The sequence below is a fragment of the Ambystoma mexicanum genome, chromosome 4q, assembly GCF_040938575.1.
Source record: "Ambystoma mexicanum isolate Mex_15411 chromosome 4q, UKY_AmexF1_1, whole genome shotgun sequence".
Classification (NCBI taxonomy): Eukaryota; Metazoa; Chordata; class Amphibia; order Caudata; family Ambystomatidae; genus Ambystoma; species Ambystoma mexicanum.
Genome location: NC_090928.1, coordinates 528,528,789 through 528,546,213, shown reverse-complemented (window position 1 = coordinate 528,546,213; position 17,425 = coordinate 528,528,789). Strand labels below are relative to the sequence as shown.

The window sequence follows — 17,425 nt, the reverse complement described above, 5'->3', positions numbered from 1 at the left end:
AAAATTGATATTGAAAGTCTCTTCACAATATTTGCAATATTTTCATTGTTAACATGCAATATATGAATGCATGTATGGATGATGTGTAAAGGGGCAATACCATACCTTAATGTATTCACTGTAAAAGAAAAAGTATGTATCATCTTACTATAAAATAAAGTGGAGAGAACACAAATAAGACTTTTTTTTCACACAGGTTTAATCGGCTATTTCCTGATATTCTTCAATGCGTTCTGATATTGACTGGTAATTGTGTTTGATACTTTCTTAGACTATTTCTGCCTCTGGCTGATGTGTATTTTCTTTCCAAACTCCACCTGAGCCTTTGATTACACAGCATCCTATCTGTGGAAAACGGCAGTGCAGGGATAGGGAAGAAAACTATAGGCATCCAAAGGAGCCCGGCTAGCTCAGTCGGTAGAGCATAAAACTCTTAATCTCAGGTTTGTGGGTTTGAGCCCCACGTTGGGCGAAAACAACTAAAACTTTAGTGCTTTTTGACCAAAAAAATAGATATTGAAAGTCTCTTCACAATATTTGCAATATTTTCATTGTTAACATGCAATATATGAATGCATGTCTGGATGATGTGTAATGGGGCAATACCACACCTTAATGTATTCACTGCAAAAGAAAAAGTATGTATCATCTTACTATAAAATAAAGTGGAGAGAACACAAATAAGACTTTTTTTTCAGACAGGTTTAATCGGCTATTTCCTGATATTCTTCAATGCGTTCTGATATTGACTGGTAATTGTGTTTGATACTTTCTTAGACTATTTCTGCCTCTGGCTGATGTGCATTTTCTTTCCAAACTCCACCTGAGCCTATGATTACACAGCATCCTATCTGTGGAAAACGGCAGTGCAGGGATAGGGAAGAAAACTATAGGCATCCAAAGGAGCCCGGCTAGCTCAGTTGGTAGAGCATGAAACTCTTAATCTCAGGGTTGCAGGTTTGAGCCCCTCGTTGGGCAACAACATCTATAATTTTATTGCTTTTCGACAAAAAAGAGAGAAATTGAAAGTCTCTTCACAATATTTGCAGTATTTTCATTGTTAACATTCAATATATGAATACAAGTCTGGATGATGTTTAATGAGGCAATACCATACCCTAATGTATTCACTGTAAAAGAAAAAGTGTGTATCATCTTACTATAAAATAAAGTGGAAAAACACAAATAGGACATTTTTTCACACAGGTTTAATCGGCTATTTCATGATATTCTTCAAAGCGTTCTGATATTGACTGGTAATTGTGTTTGATACTTTCTTAGACTATTTCTGCCTCTGGCTGATGTGTATTTTTTTTCCAAACTCCACCTGAGCCTATTACACAGCATCCTATCTGTGGAAAACGGAAGTGCAGGGATAGGGAAGAAAATTATATGAATCCAAAAGAGACTTGCTAGTTTAGGCTAGCTAAGTTGGTAGAGCATGAGACTCTTCATGTCAAGGTTGTGGGTTTGAGCCCCATGTTGGGCAAAAACAACTAGCATTTTAGTGCTTTTTGACAGAAAAGAGAGCAATTGAACGTCTCTTCACAATATTTGCAATATTTTCAATGTTAACATTCAATATATGAATGCATGTCTGGATGATGTTTAATGCGGTAATACCATACCTTAATGTATTCACTGTAAAAGAAAAGGTGTGTATCATCTTACAATAAAATAAAGTGGAGAAAACACAAATAGGACATTTTTTCCACTTTCCACACAGGTTTAATCAGCTATTTCCTGATATTCTTCAAAGCATTCTGATATTGACTGGTAATTGTGTTTGATACTTTCTTAGACTATTTCTGTCTCTGGCTGATGTGTATTTTCTTTCCAAACTCCACCTGAGCCTATGATTAAACAGCATCCTATCTGTGGAAAACAGCAGTGCAGGGATAGGGAAGCAAACTATTGGGCTCCAAAAGAGCCCGCCTAGCTCAGTCGGTAAAGCATGAGTCACTTAATCTCAAGGTTGTTGGTTGGACCCCCACATTGGGTGAAAAAAGCTATAATATTAGTGCTTTATGTCAAAAAAGAGAGAAATTGAAAGTCTCTTCACAATATTTGCAATATTTTCATTGTTAACATTCAATATGTGAATGCATGTCTGGATGATGTTTAATGGGGTAATACCATACCTTAATGGATTCACTGTAAAAGAAAAAGTGTGTATCATCTTACTATAAAATAAAGTGGAGAAAACACAAATAGGATATTTTTTTCACACAGGTTTAATCGGGTATTTCCTGATATTCTTCAAAGCGTTCTAATATTGACTGGTAATTATGTTTGATACTTTCTTAGACTATTTCTGCCTCTGGCTGATGTGTATTTTCTTTCCAAACTCCACCTGAGCCTATGATTACACAGCATCCTATCTGTGGAAAACGGCAGTGCAGGGATAGGGAAGAAAACTATTTGGTTCCAAAAGAGCCCGTCTAGCTTAGTCGGTAGAGCATGAGACTCTTAATCTCAGGGTCGTGGGTTCAAGCCCCACGTTGGGCTAAAACAACTAAAATTTTAGTGCTTTTTGACCAAAAAAATTGATATTGAAAGTCTCTTCACAATATTTGCAATATTTTCATTGTTAACATGCAATATATGAATGCATGTATGGATGATGTGTAATGGGGCAATACCATACCTTAATGTATTCACTGTAAAAGAAAAAGTATGTATCATCTTACTATAAAATAAAGTGGAGAGAACACAAATAAGACTTTTTTTTCACACAGGTTTAATCGGCTATTTCCTGATATTCTTCAATGCGTTCTGATATTGACTGGTAATTGTGTTTGATACTTTCTTAGACTATTTCTGCCTCTGGCTGATGTGTATTTTCTTTCCAAACTCCACCTGAGCCTTTGATTACACAGCATCCTATCTGTGGAAAACGGCAGTGCAGGGATAGGGAAGAAAACTATAGGCATCCAAAGGAGCCCGGCTAGCTCAGTCGGTAGAGCATGAAACTCTTAATCTCAGGTTTGTGGGTTTGAGCCCCACGTTGGGCGAAAACAACTAAAATTTTAGTGCTTTTTGACCAAAAAAAAGATATTGAAAGTCTCTTCACAATATTTGCAATATTTTCATTGTTAACATGCAATATATGAATGCATGTCTGGATGATGTGTAATGGGGCAATACCACACCTTAATGTATTCACTGCAAAAGAGAAAGTATGTATCATCTTACTATAAAATAAAGTGGAGAGAACACAAATAAGACTTTTTTTTCAGACAGGTTTAATCGGCTATTTCCTGATATTCTTCAATGCGTTCTGATATTGACTGGTAATTGTGTTTGATACTTTCTTAGACTATTTCTGCCTCTGGCTGATGTGCATTTTCTTTCCAAACTCCACCTGAGCCTATGATTACACAGCATCCTATCTGTGGAAAACGGCAGTGCAGGGATAGGGAAGAAAACTATAGGCATCCAAAAGAGCCCGGCTAGCTCAGTTGGTAGAGCATGAAACTTTTAATCTCAGGGTTGCAGGTTTGAGCCCCTCGTTGGGCAACAACATCTATAATTTTAGTGCTTTTCGACAAAAAAGAGAGAAATTGAAAGTCTCTTCACAATATTTGCAGTATTTTCATTGTTAACATTCAATATATGAATACAAGTCTGGATGATGTTTAATGCGGCAATACCATACCCTAATGTATTCACTGTAAAAGAAAAAGTGTGTATCATCTTACTATAAAATAAAGTGGAAAAACACAAATAGGACATTTTTTCACACAGGTTTAATCGGCTATTTCATGATATTCTTCAAAGCGTTCTGATATTGACTGGTAATTGTGTTTGATACTTTCTTAGACTATTTCTGCCTCTGGCTGATGTGTATTTTTTTTCCAAACTCCACCTGAGCCTATTACACAGCATCCTATCTGTGGAAAACGGAAGTGCAGGGATAGGGAAGAAAATTATATGAATCCAAAAGAGACTTGCTATTTTAGGCTAGCTAAGTTGGTAGAGCATGAGACTCTTCATTTCAAGGTTGTGGGTTCGAGCCCCATGTTGGGCAAAAACAACTAGCATTTTAGTGCTTTTTGACAGAAAAGAGAGCAATTGAACGTCTCTTCACAATATTTGCAATATTTTCAATGTTAACATTCAATATATGAATGCATGTCTGGATGATGTTTAATGCGGTAATACCATACCTTAATGTATTCACTGTAAAAGAAAAGGTGTGTATCATCTTACATTAAAATAAAGTGGAGAAAACACAAATAGGACATTTTTTTCACACAGGTTTAATCAGCTATTTCCTGATATTCTTCAAAACGTTCTGATATTGACTGGTAATTATGTTTGATACTTTCTTAGACTATTTCTGCCTCTGGCTGATGTGTATTTTCTTTCCAAACTCCACCTGAGCCTATGATTACACAGCATCCTATCTGTGGAAAACAGCAGTGCAGGGATAGGGAAGCAAATTATTGGGCTCCAAAAGAGCCCGCCTAGCTCAGTCGGTAAAGCATGAGTCACTTAATCTCAAGGTTGTAGGTTTGAGCCCCACGTTGGGCAAAAACAACTATAATTTTAGTGCTTTTCGACAAAAAAGAGAGAAATTGAAAGTCTCTTCACAATATTTGCAGTATTTTCATTGTTAACATTCAATATATGAATACAAGTCTGGATGATGTTTAATGCGGCAATACCATACCTTAATGTATTCACTGTAAAAGAAAAAGTGTGTATCATCTTACTATAAAATAAAGTGGAGAAAACACAAATAGGACATTTTTTCACACAGGTTTAATCGGCTATTTCATGATATTCTTCAAAGCGTTCTGATATTGACTGGTAATTGTGTTTGATACTTTCTTACACTATTTCTGCCTCTGGCTGATGTGTATTTTTTTTCCAAACTCCACCTGAGCCTATTACACAGCATCCTATCTGTGGAAAACGGAAGTGCAGGGATAGGGAAGAAAATTATATGAATCCAAAAGAGACTTGCTCGTTTAGGCTAGCTAAGTTGGTAGAGCATGAGACTCTTAAAGGCAAGGTTGTGGGTTCGAGCCCCATGTTGGGCAAAAACAACTAGCATTTTAGTGCTTTTTGACAGAAAAGAGAGCAATTGAACGTCTCTTCACAATATTTGCAATATTTTCATTGTTAACATTCAATATATGAATGCATGTCTGGATGATGTTTAATGCGGTAATACCATACCTTAATGTATTCACTGTGAAAGAAAAGGTATGTATCATCTTACTATAAAATAAAGTGGAGAAAACACAAATAGGACATTTTTTTCACACAGGTTTAATCGGCTATTTCCTGATATTCTTCAAAACGTTCTGATATTGACTGGTAATTATGTTTGATACTTTCTTAGACTATTTCTGCCTCTGGCTGATGTGTATTTTCTTTCCAAACTCCACCTGAGCCTATGATTACACAGCATCCTATCTGTGGAAAACGGCAGTGCAGGGATAGGGAAGAAAACTATTTAGTTCCAAAAGAGCCCGTCTAGCTCAGTCGGTAGAACATGAGACTCTTAATCTCAGGGTTGTAGGTTTGAGCCCCACGTTGGGCAAAAACAACTATAATTTTAGTACTTTTCGACAAAAAAGAGAGACATTGAAAGTCTCTTCACAATATTTGCAGTATTTTCATTGTTAACATTGAATATATGAATACATGTCTGGATGATGTTTAATGTGCCAATACCATACCTTAATGTATTCACTGTAAAAGAAAAAGTGTGTATCATCTTACTATAAAATAAAGTGGAGAAAACACAAATAGGACATTTTTTCCACTTTCCACACAGGTTTAATCAGCTATTTCCTGATATTCTTCAAAGCATTCTGATATTGACTGGTAATTGTGTTTGATACTTTCTTAGACTATTTCTGTCTCTGGCTGATGTGTATTTTCTTTCCAAACTCCACCTGAGCCTATGATTACACAGCATCCTATCTGTGGAAAACAGCAGTGCAGGGATAGGGAAGCAAACTATTGGGCTCCAAAAGAGCCTGCCTAGCTCAGTCGGTAAAGAATGAGTCACTTAATCTCAAGGTTGTTGGTTGGACCCCCACATTGGGTGAAAAAAGCTATAATATTAGTGCTTTATGTCAAAAAAGAGAGAAATTGAAAGTCTCTTCACAATATTTGCAATATTTTCATTGTTAACATTCAATATGTGAATGCATGTCTGGATGATGTTTAATGGGGTAATACCATACCTTAATGGATTCACTGTAAAAGAAAAAGTGTGTATCATCTTACTATAAAATAAAGTGGAGAAAACACAAATAGGATATTTTTTTCACACAGGTTTAATCGGGTATTTCCTGATATTCTTCAGAGCGTTCTAATATTGACTGGTAATTATGTTTGATACTTTCTTAGACTATTTCTGCCTCTGGCTGATGTGTATTTTCTTTCCAAACTCCACCTGAGCCTATGATTACACAGCATCCTATCTGTGGAAAACGGCAGTGCAGGGATAGGGAAGAAAACTATTTGGTTCCAAAAGAGCCCGTCTAGCTTAGTCGGTAGAGCATGAGACTCTTAATCTCAGGGTCGAGGGTTCAAGCCCCACGTTGGGCTAAAACAACTAAGATTTTAGTGCTTTTTGACCAAAAAAATTGATATTGAAAGTCTCTTCACAATATTTGCAATATTTTCATTGTTAACATGCAATATATGAATGCATGTATGGATGATGTGTAATGGGGCAATACCATACCTTAATGTATTCACTGTAAAAGAAAAAGTATGTATCATCTTACTATAAAATAAAGTGGAGAGAACACAAATAAGACTTTTTTTTCACACAGGTTTAATCGGCTATTTCCTGATATTCTTCAATGCGTTCTGATATTGACTGGTAATTGTGTTTGATACTTTCTTAGACTATTTCTGCCTCTGGCTGATGTGTATTTTCTTTCCAAACTCCACCTGAGCCTTTGATTACACAGCATCCTATCTGTGGAAAACGGCAGTGCAGGGATAGGGAAGAAAACTATAGGCATCCAAAGGAGCCCGGCTAGCTCAGTCGGTAGAGCATGAAACTCTTAATCTCAGGTTTGTGGGTTTGAGCCCCACGTTGGGCGAAAACAACTAAAATTTTAGTGCTTTTTGACCAAAAAAATAGATATTGAAAGTCTCTTCACAATATTTGCAATATTTTCATTGTTAACATGCAATATATGAATGCATGTCTGGATGATGTGTAATGGGGCAATACCACACCTTAATGTATTCACTGCAAAAGAAAAAGTATGTATCATCTTACTATAAAATAAAGTGGAGAGAACACAAATAAGACTTTTTTTTCAGACAGGTTTAATCGGCTATTTCCTGATATTCTTCAATGCGTTCTGATATTGACTGGTAATTGTGTTTGATACTTTCTTAGACTATTTCTGCCTCTGGCTGATGTGCATTTTCTTTCCAAACTCCACCTGAGCCTATGATTACACAGCATCCTATCTGTGGAAAACGGCAGTGCAGGGATAGGGAAGAAAACTATAGGCATCCAAAGGAGCCCGGCTAGCTCAGTTGGTAGAGCATGAAACTCTTAATCTCAGGGTTGCAGGTTTGAGCCCCTCGTTGGGCAACAACATCTATAATTTTATTGCTTTTCGACAAAAAAGAGAGAAATTGAAAGTCTCTTCACAATATTTGCAGTATTTTCATTGTTAACATTCAATATATGAATACAAGTCTGGATGATGTTTAATGAGGCAATACCATACCCTAATGTATTCACTGTAAAAGAAAAAGTGTGTATCATCTTACTATAAAATAAAGTGGAAAAACACAAATAGGACATTTTTTCACACAGGTTTAATCGGCTATTTCATGATATTCTTCAAAGCGTTCTGATATTGACTGGTAATTGTGTTTGATACTTTCTTAGACTTGTTCTGCCTCTGGCTGATGTGTATTTTTTTTCCAAACTCCACCTGAGCCTATTACACAGCATCCTATCTGTGGAAAACGGAAGTGCAGGGATAGGGAAGAAAATTATATGAATCCAAAAGAGACTTGCTAGTTTAGGCTAGCTAAGTTGGTAGAGCATGAGACTCTTCATGTCAAGGTTGTGGGTTTGAGCCCCATGTTGGGCAAAAACAACTAGCATTTTAGTGCTTTTTGACAGAAAAGAGAGCAATTGAACGTCTCTTCACAATATTTGCAATATTTTCAATGTTAACATTCAATATATGAATGCATGTCTGGATGATGTTTAATGCGTTAATACCATACCTTAATGTATTCACTGTAAAAGAAAAGGTGTGTATCATCTTACAATAAAATAAAGTGGAGAAAACACAAATAGGACATTTTTCCACTTTCCACACAGGTTTAATCAGCTATTTCCTGATATTCTTCAAAGCATTCTGATATTGACTGGTAATTGTGTTTGATACTTTCTTAGACTATTTCTGTCTCTGGCTGATGTGTATTTTCTTTCCAAACTCCACCTGAGCCTATGATTACACAGCATCCTATCTGTGGAAAACAGCAGTGCAGGGATAGGGAAGCAAACTATTGGGCTCCAAAAGAGCCCGCCTAGCTCAGTCGGTAAAGCATGAGTCACTTAATCTCAAGGTTTTTGGTTGGACCCCCACATTGGGTGAAAAAAGCTATAATATTAGTGCTTTATGTCAAAAAAGAGAGAAATTGAAAGTCTCTTCACAATATTTGCAATATTTTCATTGTTAACATTCAATATGTGAATGCATGTCTGGATGATGTTTAATGGGGTAATACCATACCTTAATGGATTCACTGTAAAAGAAAAAGTGTGTATCATCTTACTATAAAATAAAGTGGAGAAAACACAAATAGGATATTTTTTTCACACAGGTTTAATCGGGTATTTCCTGATATTCTTCAAAGCGTTCTAATATTGACTGGTAATTATGTTTGATACTTTCTTAGACTATTTCTGCCTCTGGCTGATGTGTATTTTCTTTCCAAACTCCACCTGAGCCTATGATTACACAGCATCCTATCTGTGGAAAACGGCAGTGCAGGGATAGGGAAGAAAACTATTTGGTTCCAAAAGAGCCTGTCTAGCTTAGTCGGTAGAGCATGAGACTCTTAATCTCAGGGTCGTGGGTTCAAGCCCCACGTTGGGCTAAAACAACTAAAATTTTAGTGCTTTTTGACCAAAAAAATTGATATTGAAAGTCTCTTCACAATATTTGCAATATTTTCATTGTTAACATGCAATATATGAATGCATGTATGGATGATGTGTAATGGGGCAATACCATACCTTAATGTATTCACTGTAAAAGAAAAAGTATGTATCATCTTACTATAAAATAAAGTGGAGAGAACACAAATAAGACTTTTTTTTCACACAGGTTTAATCGGCTATTTCCTGATATTCTTCAATGCGTTCTGATATTGACTGGTAATTGTGTTTGATACTTTCTTAGACTATTTCTGCCTCTGGCTGATGTGTATTTTCTTTCCAAACTCCACCTGAGCCTTTGATTACACAGCATCCTATCTGTGGAAAACGGCAGTGCAGGGATAGGGAAGAAAACTATAGGCATCCAAAGGAGCCCGGCTAGCTCAGTCGGTAGAGCATGAAACTCTTAATCTCAGGTTTGTGGGTTTGAGCCCCACGTTGGGCGAAAACAACTAAAATTTTAGTGCTTTTTGACCAAAAAAAAGATATTGAAAGTCTCTTCACAATATTTGCAATATTTTCATTGTTAACATGCAATATATGAATGCATGTCTGGATGATGTGTAATGGGGCAATACCACACCTTAATGTATTCACTGCAAAAGAAAAAGTATGTATCATCTTACTATAAAATAAAGTGGAGAGAACACAAATAAGACTTTTTTTTCAGACAGGTTTAATCGGCTATTTCCTGATATTCTTCAATGCGTTCTGATATTGACTGGTAATTGTGTTTGATACTTTCTTAGACTATTTCTGCCTCTGGCTGATGTGCATTTTCTTTCCAAACTCCACCTGAGCCTATGATTACACAGCATCCTATCTGTGGAAAACGGCAGTGCAGGGATAGGGAAGAAAACTATAGGCATCCAAAAGAGCCCGGCTAGCTCAGTTGGTAGAGCATGAAACTCTTAATCTCAGGGTTGCAGGTTTGAGCCCCTCGTTGGGCAACAACATCTATAATTTTAATGCTTTTCGACAAAAAAGAGAGAAATTGAAAGTCTCTTCACAATATTTGCAGTATTTTCATTGTTAACATTCAATATATGAATACAAGTCTGGATGATGTTTAATGCGGCAATACCATACCCTAATGTATTCACTGTAAAAGAAAAAGTGTGTATCATCTTACTATAAAATAAAGTGGAAAAACACAAATAGGACATTTTTTCACACAGGTTTAATCGGCTATTTCATGATATTCTTCAAAGCGTTCTGATATTGACTGGTAATTGTGTTTGATACTTTCTTAGACTATTTCTGCCTCTGGCTGATGTGTATTTTTTTTCCAAACTCCACCTGAGCCTATTACACAGCATCCTATCTGTGGAAAACGGAAGTGCAGGGATAGGGAAGAAAATTATATGAATCCAAAAGAGACTTGCTATTTTAGGCTAGCTAAGTTGGTAGAGCATGAGACTCTTCATTTCAAGGTTGTGGGTTCGAGCCCCATGTTGGGCAAAAACAACTAGCATTTTAGTGCTTTTTGACAGAAAAGAGAGCAATTGAACGTCTCTTCACAATATTTGCAATATTTTCAATGTTAACATTCAATATATGAATGCATGTCTGGATGATGTTTAATGCGGTAATACCATACCTTAATGTATTCACTGTAAAAGAAAAGGTGTGTATCATCTTACAATAAAATAAAGTGGAGAAAACACAAATAGGACATTTTTTTCACACAGGTTTAATCAGCTATTTCCTGATATTCTTCAAAACGTTCTGATATTGACTGGTAATTATGTTTGATACTTTCTTAGACTATTTCTGCCTCTGGCTGATGTGTATTTTCTTTCCAAACTCCACCTGAGCCTATGATTACACAGCATCCTATCTGTGGAAAACAGCAGTGCAGGGATAGGGAAGCAAATTATTGGGCTCCAAACGAGCCCGCCTAGCTCAGTCGGTAAAGCATGAGTCACTTAATCTCAAGGTTGTAGGTTTGAGCCCCACGTTGGGCAAAAACAACTATAATTTTAGTGCTTTTCGACAAAAAAGAGAGAAATTGAAAGTCTCTTCACAATATTTGCAGTATTTTCATTGTTAACATTCAATATATGAATACAAGTCTGGATGATGTTTAATGCGGCAATACCATACCTTAATGTATTCACTGTAAAAGAAAAAGTGTGTATCATCTTACTATAAAATAAAGTGGAGAAAACACAAATAGGACATTTTTTCACACAGGTTTAATCGGCTATTTCATGATATTCTTCAAAGCGTTCTGATATTGACTGGTAGTTGTGTTTGATACTTTCTTAGACTATTTCTGCCTCTGGCTGATGTGTATTTTTTTTCCAAACTCCACCTGAGCCTATTACACAGCATCCTATCTGTGGAAAACGGAAGTGCAGGGATAGGGAAGAAAATTATATGAATCCAAAAGAGACTTGCTAGTTTAGGCTAGCTAAGTTGGTAGAGCATGAGACTCTTAACGTCAAAGTCGTGGGTTCGAGCCCCATGTTGGGCAAAAACAACTAGCATTTTAGTGCTTTTTGACAGAAAAGAGAGCAATTGAACGTCTCTTCACAATATTTGCAATATTTTCATTGTTAACATTCAATATATGAATGCATGTCTGGATGATGTTTAATGCGGTAATACCATACCTTAATGTATTCACTGTAAAAGAAAAGGTGTGTATCATCTTACTATAAAATAAAGTGGAGAAAACACAAATAGGACATTTTTTTCACACAGGTTTAATCGGCTATTTCCTGATATTCTTCAAAACGTTTTGATATTGACTGGTAGTTATGTTTGATACTTTCTTAGACTATTTCTGCCTCTGGCTGATGTGTATTTTCTTTCCAAACTCCACCAGAGCCTATGATTACACAGCATCCTATCTGTGGAAAGCGGCAGTGCAGGGATAGGGAAGAAAACTATAGGCATCCAAAGGAGCCCAGCTAGCTCAGTCGGTAGCGCATGAGACTCCTAATCTCAGGGTCGTGGGTTCGAGCCCCATGTTGGGCGAAAACAACTAAAATTTTAGTGCTTTTTGACCAAAAAAATAGAAATTGAAAGTCTCTTTGCAATATTTTCATTGTTAACATGCAATATATGAATGCATGTCTGGATGATGTGTAATGGGGCAATACCACACCTTAATTTATTCACTGTAAAAGAAAAATTATGTATCATCTTACTATAAAATAAAGTGGAGAAAACACAAATAAGACTTTTTTCCACACAGGTTTAATCGGCTATTTCCTGATATTCTTCAATGCGTTCTGATATTGACTGGTAATTGTGTTTGATACTTTCTTAGACTATTTCTGCCTCTGGCTGATGTGTATTTTCTTTCCAAACTCCACCAGAGCCTATGATTACACAGCATCCTATCTGTGGAAAGCGGCAGTGCAGGGATAGGGAAGAAAACTATAGGTATCCAAAGGAGCCCGGCTAGCTCAGTCGGTAGAGCATGAGACTCTTAATCTCAGGGTCGTGGGTTCGAGCCCCATGTTGGGCGAAAACAACTAAAATTTTTGTGCTTTTTGACCAAAAAAATAGAAATTGAAAGTCTCTTTGCAATATTTTCATTGTTAACATGCAATATATGAATGCATGTCTGGATGATGTGTAATGGGGCAATACCACACCTTAATGTATTCACTGTAAAAGAAAAAGTATGTATCATCTTACTATAAAATAAAGTGGAGAAAACACAAATAAGACTTTTTTCCACACAGGTTTAATCGGCTATTTCCTGATATTCTTCAATGCGTTCTGATATTGACTGGTAATTGTGTTTGATACTTTCTTAGACTATTTCTGCCTCTGGCTGATGTGTATTTTCTTTCCAAACTCCACCAGAGCCTATGATTACACAGCATCCTATCTGTGGAAAGCGGCAGTGCAGCGATAGGGAAGAAAACTATAGGCATCCAAAGGAGCCCGGCTAGCTCAGTCGGTAGAGCATGAGACTCTTAATCTCAGGGTCGTGGGTGCGAACCCCACATTGGGCGAACACAACTAAAATTGTAGTGCTTTTTGACCAAAAAAATACATCCTATCTGTGGAAAACGGCAGTGCAGGGATAGGGAAGAAAACTATGGGCATCCAAAGGAGCCCGGCTTGCTCAGTCGGTAGCGCATGAGACTCTTAATCTCAGGGTCGTGGGTTCGAGCCCCACGTTGGGCGAAAACAACTGAAATTTTAGTGCTTTTTGACCAAAAAAATAGAAATTGAAAGTCTCTTTACAATATTTGCAATATTTTCATTGTTAACATGCAATATATGAATGCATGTCTGGATGATATGTAATGGGGCAATACCACACCTTAATGTATTCACTGTAAAAGAAAAAGTATGTATCATCTTACTATAAAATAAAGTGGAGAAAACACAAATAAGACTTTTTTCCACACAGGTTTAATCAGCTATTTCCTAATATTCTTCAATGCGTTCTGATATTGACTGGTAATTGTGTTTGATACTTTCTTAGTCTATTTCTGCCTCTGGCTGATGTGTATTTTCTTTCCAAACTCCACCAGAGCCTATGATTACACAGCATCCTATCTGTGGAAAACGGCAGTGCAGGGATAGGGAAGAAAACTATAGGCGTCCAAAGGAGCCCGGCTAGCTCAGTCGGTAGAGCATGAGACTCTTAATCTCAGCGTCGTGGGTTCGAGCCCCACGTTGGGCAAACACAACTAAAATTGTAGTGCTTTTGGACCAAAAAAATACATCCTATCTGTGGAAAACGGCAGTGCAGGGATAGGGAAGAAAACTGTAGGAATCCAAAGGAGCCCGGTTAGCTCAGTCGGTAGAGCATGAGACTCTTAATCTCAGGGTCGTGGGTTCGAGCCCCACGTTGGGCGAAAAAACTAAAATTGTAGTGCTTTTTGACCAAAAAAATAGAAATTGAAAGTCTCTTTGCAATATTTTCATAGTTAACATGCAATATATGAATGCATGTCTGGATGATGTGTAATGGGGCAATACCATACCTTAATGTATTCACTGTAAAAGAAAAAGTATGCATCATCTTACTATAAAATGGAGAAAACACAAATAAGACTTTTTTCCACACAGGTTTAATCGGCTATTTCCTGATATTCTTCAATGCGTTCTGATATTGACTGGTAATTGTGTTTGATACTTTCTTAGACTATTTATGCCTCTGGCTGATGTGTATTTTCTTTCCAAACTCCACCAGAGCCTATGATTACACAGCATCCTATCTGTGGAAAGCGGCAGTGCAGGGATAGGGAAGAAAACTATAGGCATCCAAAGGAGCCCGGCTAGCTCCGTCGGTAGAGCATGAGACTCTTAATCTCAGGGTCGTGGGTTCGAGCCCCACGTTGGGTGAAAACAACTAAAATTTTAGTGCTTTTTGACCAAAAAAATAGAAATTGAAAGTCTCTTTACAATATTTGCAATATTTTCATTGTTAACATGCAATATATGAATGCATGTCTGGATGATGTGTAATGGGGCAATACCACACCTTAATGTATTCACTGTAAAAGAAAAAGTATGTATCATCTTACTATAAAATAAAGTAGAGAAAAGACAAATAAGACTTTTTTCCACACAGGTTTAATCGGCTATTTCCTGATATTCTTCAATGCGTTCTGATATTGACTGGTAATTGTGTTTGATACTTTCTTAGACTATTTCTGCCTCTGGCTGATGTGTATTTTCTTTCCAAACTCCACCAGAGCCTATGATTACACAGCATCCTATCTGTGGAAAGCGGCAGTGCAGGGATAGGGAAGAAAACTATAGGCATCCAAAGGAGCCCGGCTAGCTCAGTCGGTGGAGCAAGAGACTCTTAATCTCAGGGTCGTGGGTTCAAGCCCCACGTTGGGCGAAAACAACTAAAATTTTAGTGCTTTTTGACCAAAAAAATAGAAATTGAAAGTCTCTTTACAATATTTGCAATATTTTCATTGTTAACATGCAATATATGAATGCATGTCTGGATGATGTGTAATGGGGCAATACCACACCTTAATGTATTCACTGTAAAAGAAAAAGTATGTATCATCTTACTATAAAATAAAGTGGAGACAACACAAATAAGACTTTTTTCCACACAGGTTTAATCGGCTATTTCCTGATATTCTTCAATGCGTTCTGATATTGACTGGTAATTGTGTTTGATACTTTCTTAGACTATTTCTGCCTCTGGCTGATGTGTATTTTCTTTCCAAACTCCACCAGAGCCTATGATTACACAGCATCCTATCTGTGGAAAACGGCAGTGCAGGGATAGAGAAGAAAACTATACGCATCCAAAGGAGCCCGGCTAGCTCAGTCGGTAGAGCATGAGAATCTTAATCTCAGGGTCGTGGGTTCAACTAAAATTGTAGTGCTTTTTGACCAAAAATATACATCCTATCTGTGGAAAACGGCAGTGCAGGGATAGGGAAGAAAACTATAGGCATCCAAAAGAGCCCGGCTAGCTCAGTCGGTAGAGCATGAGACTCTTAATCTCAGGGTCGTGGGTTGGCGAAAACAACGAAAATTTTAGTGCTTTTTGACCAAAAAAATAGAAATTGAAAGTCTCTTTACAATATTTGCAATATTTTCATTGTTAACATGCAATATATGAATGCATGTCTGGATGATGTGTAATGGGGCAATACCACACCTTAATGTATTCACTGTAAAAGAAAAGTATGTATCATCTTACTATAAAATAAAGTGGATGAAACACAAATAAGACTTTTTTCCACACAGGTTTAATCGGCTATTTCCTGATATTCTTCAATGCGTTCTGATATTGACTGGTAATTGTGTTTGATACTTTCTTAGACTATTTCTGCCTCTGGCGATGTGTATTTTCTTTCCAAACTCCACCAGAGCCTATGATTACACAGCATCCTATCTGTGGAAAGCGGCAGTGCAGGGATAGGGAAGAAAACTATATACATCCAAAGGAGCCCGGCTAGCTCAGTTGGTAGAGCATGAGACTCTTAATCTCAGGGTCGTGGGTTCGAGCCCCACGTTGGGCGAAAACAACTAAAATTTTAGTGCTTTTTGACCAAAAAAATAGAAATTGAAAGTCTCTTTACAATATTTGCAATATTTTCATTGTTAACATGCAATATATGAATGCATGTCTGGATGATGTGTAATGGGGCAATACCACACCTTAATGTATTCACTGTAAAAGAAAAAGTATGTATCATCTTACTATAAAATAAAGTGGAGAAAACACAAATAAGACTTTTTTCCACACAGGTTTAATCGGCTATTTCCTGATATTCTTCAATGCGTTCTGATATTGACTGGTAATTGTGTTTGATACTTTCTTAGACTATTTCTGCCTCTGGCTGATGTGTATTTTCTTTCCAAACTCCACCAGAGCCTATGATTACACAGCATCCTATCTGTGGAAAACGGCAGTGCAGGGATAGGGAAGAAAACTATAGGTATCCAAAGGAGCCCGGCTAGCTCAGTCGGTGGAGCATGAGACTCTTAATCTCAGGGTCGTGGGTGCGAACCCCACGTTGGGTGAAAACAACTAAAATTTTAGTGCTTTTTGACCAAAAAAATAGAAATTGAAAGTCTCTTTGCAATATTTTCATTGTTAACATGCAATATATGAATGCATGTCTGGATGATGTGTAATGGGGCAATACCATACCTTAATGTATTCACTGTAAAAGAAAAAGTATGCATCATCTTACTATAAAATAAAGTGGAGAAAACACAAATAAGACTTTTTTCCACACAGGTTTAATCGGCTATTTCCTGATATTCTTCAATGCGTTCTGATATTGACTGGTAATTGTGTTTGATACTTTCTTAGACTATTTCTGCCTCTGGCTGACGTGTATTTTCTTTCCAAACTCCACCAGAGCCTATGATTACACAGCATCCTATCTGTGGAAAGCGGCAGTGCAGGGATAGGGAAGAAAACTATAGGTATCCAAAGGAGCCCGGCTAGCTCAGTCGGTGGAGCATGAGACTCTTAATCTCAGGGTCGTGGGTTCGAACCCCACGTTGGGCGAAAACAACTAAAATTTTAGTGCTTTTTGACCAAAAAAATAGAAATTGAAAGTCTCTTTACAATATTTGCAATATTTTGATTGTTAACATGCAATATATGAATGCATGTCTGGATGATGTGTAATGGGGCAATACCACACCTTAATGTATTCACTGTAAAAGAAAAAGTATGTATCATCTTACTATAAAATAAAGTGGAGAAAACACAAATAAGACTTTTTTCCACACAGGTTTAATCGGCTATTTCCTGATATTCTTCAATGCGTTCTGATATTG

The 17,425-nt window shown here is 37.0% G+C and overlaps 2 non-coding genes across 2 annotated transcripts; both read left to right on the top strand.

Annotated features, from left to right (window-relative positions):
- Window positions 1–12,087: 12,087 nt before the first annotated feature.
- TRNAR-CCU (transfer RNA arginine (anticodon CCU)) lies at window positions 12,088–12,160 on the top strand. The gene has a single exon. It is a non-coding gene; the product is annotated as a tRNA-Arg (tRNA).
- Window positions 12,161–16,076: 3,916 nt separating this feature from the next.
- On the top strand, window positions 16,077–16,149 carry TRNAK-CUU (transfer RNA lysine (anticodon CUU)). The gene has a single exon. It is a non-coding gene; the product is annotated as a tRNA-Lys (tRNA).
- The last annotated feature ends 1,276 nt before the right edge of the window (window positions 16,150–17,425 follow it).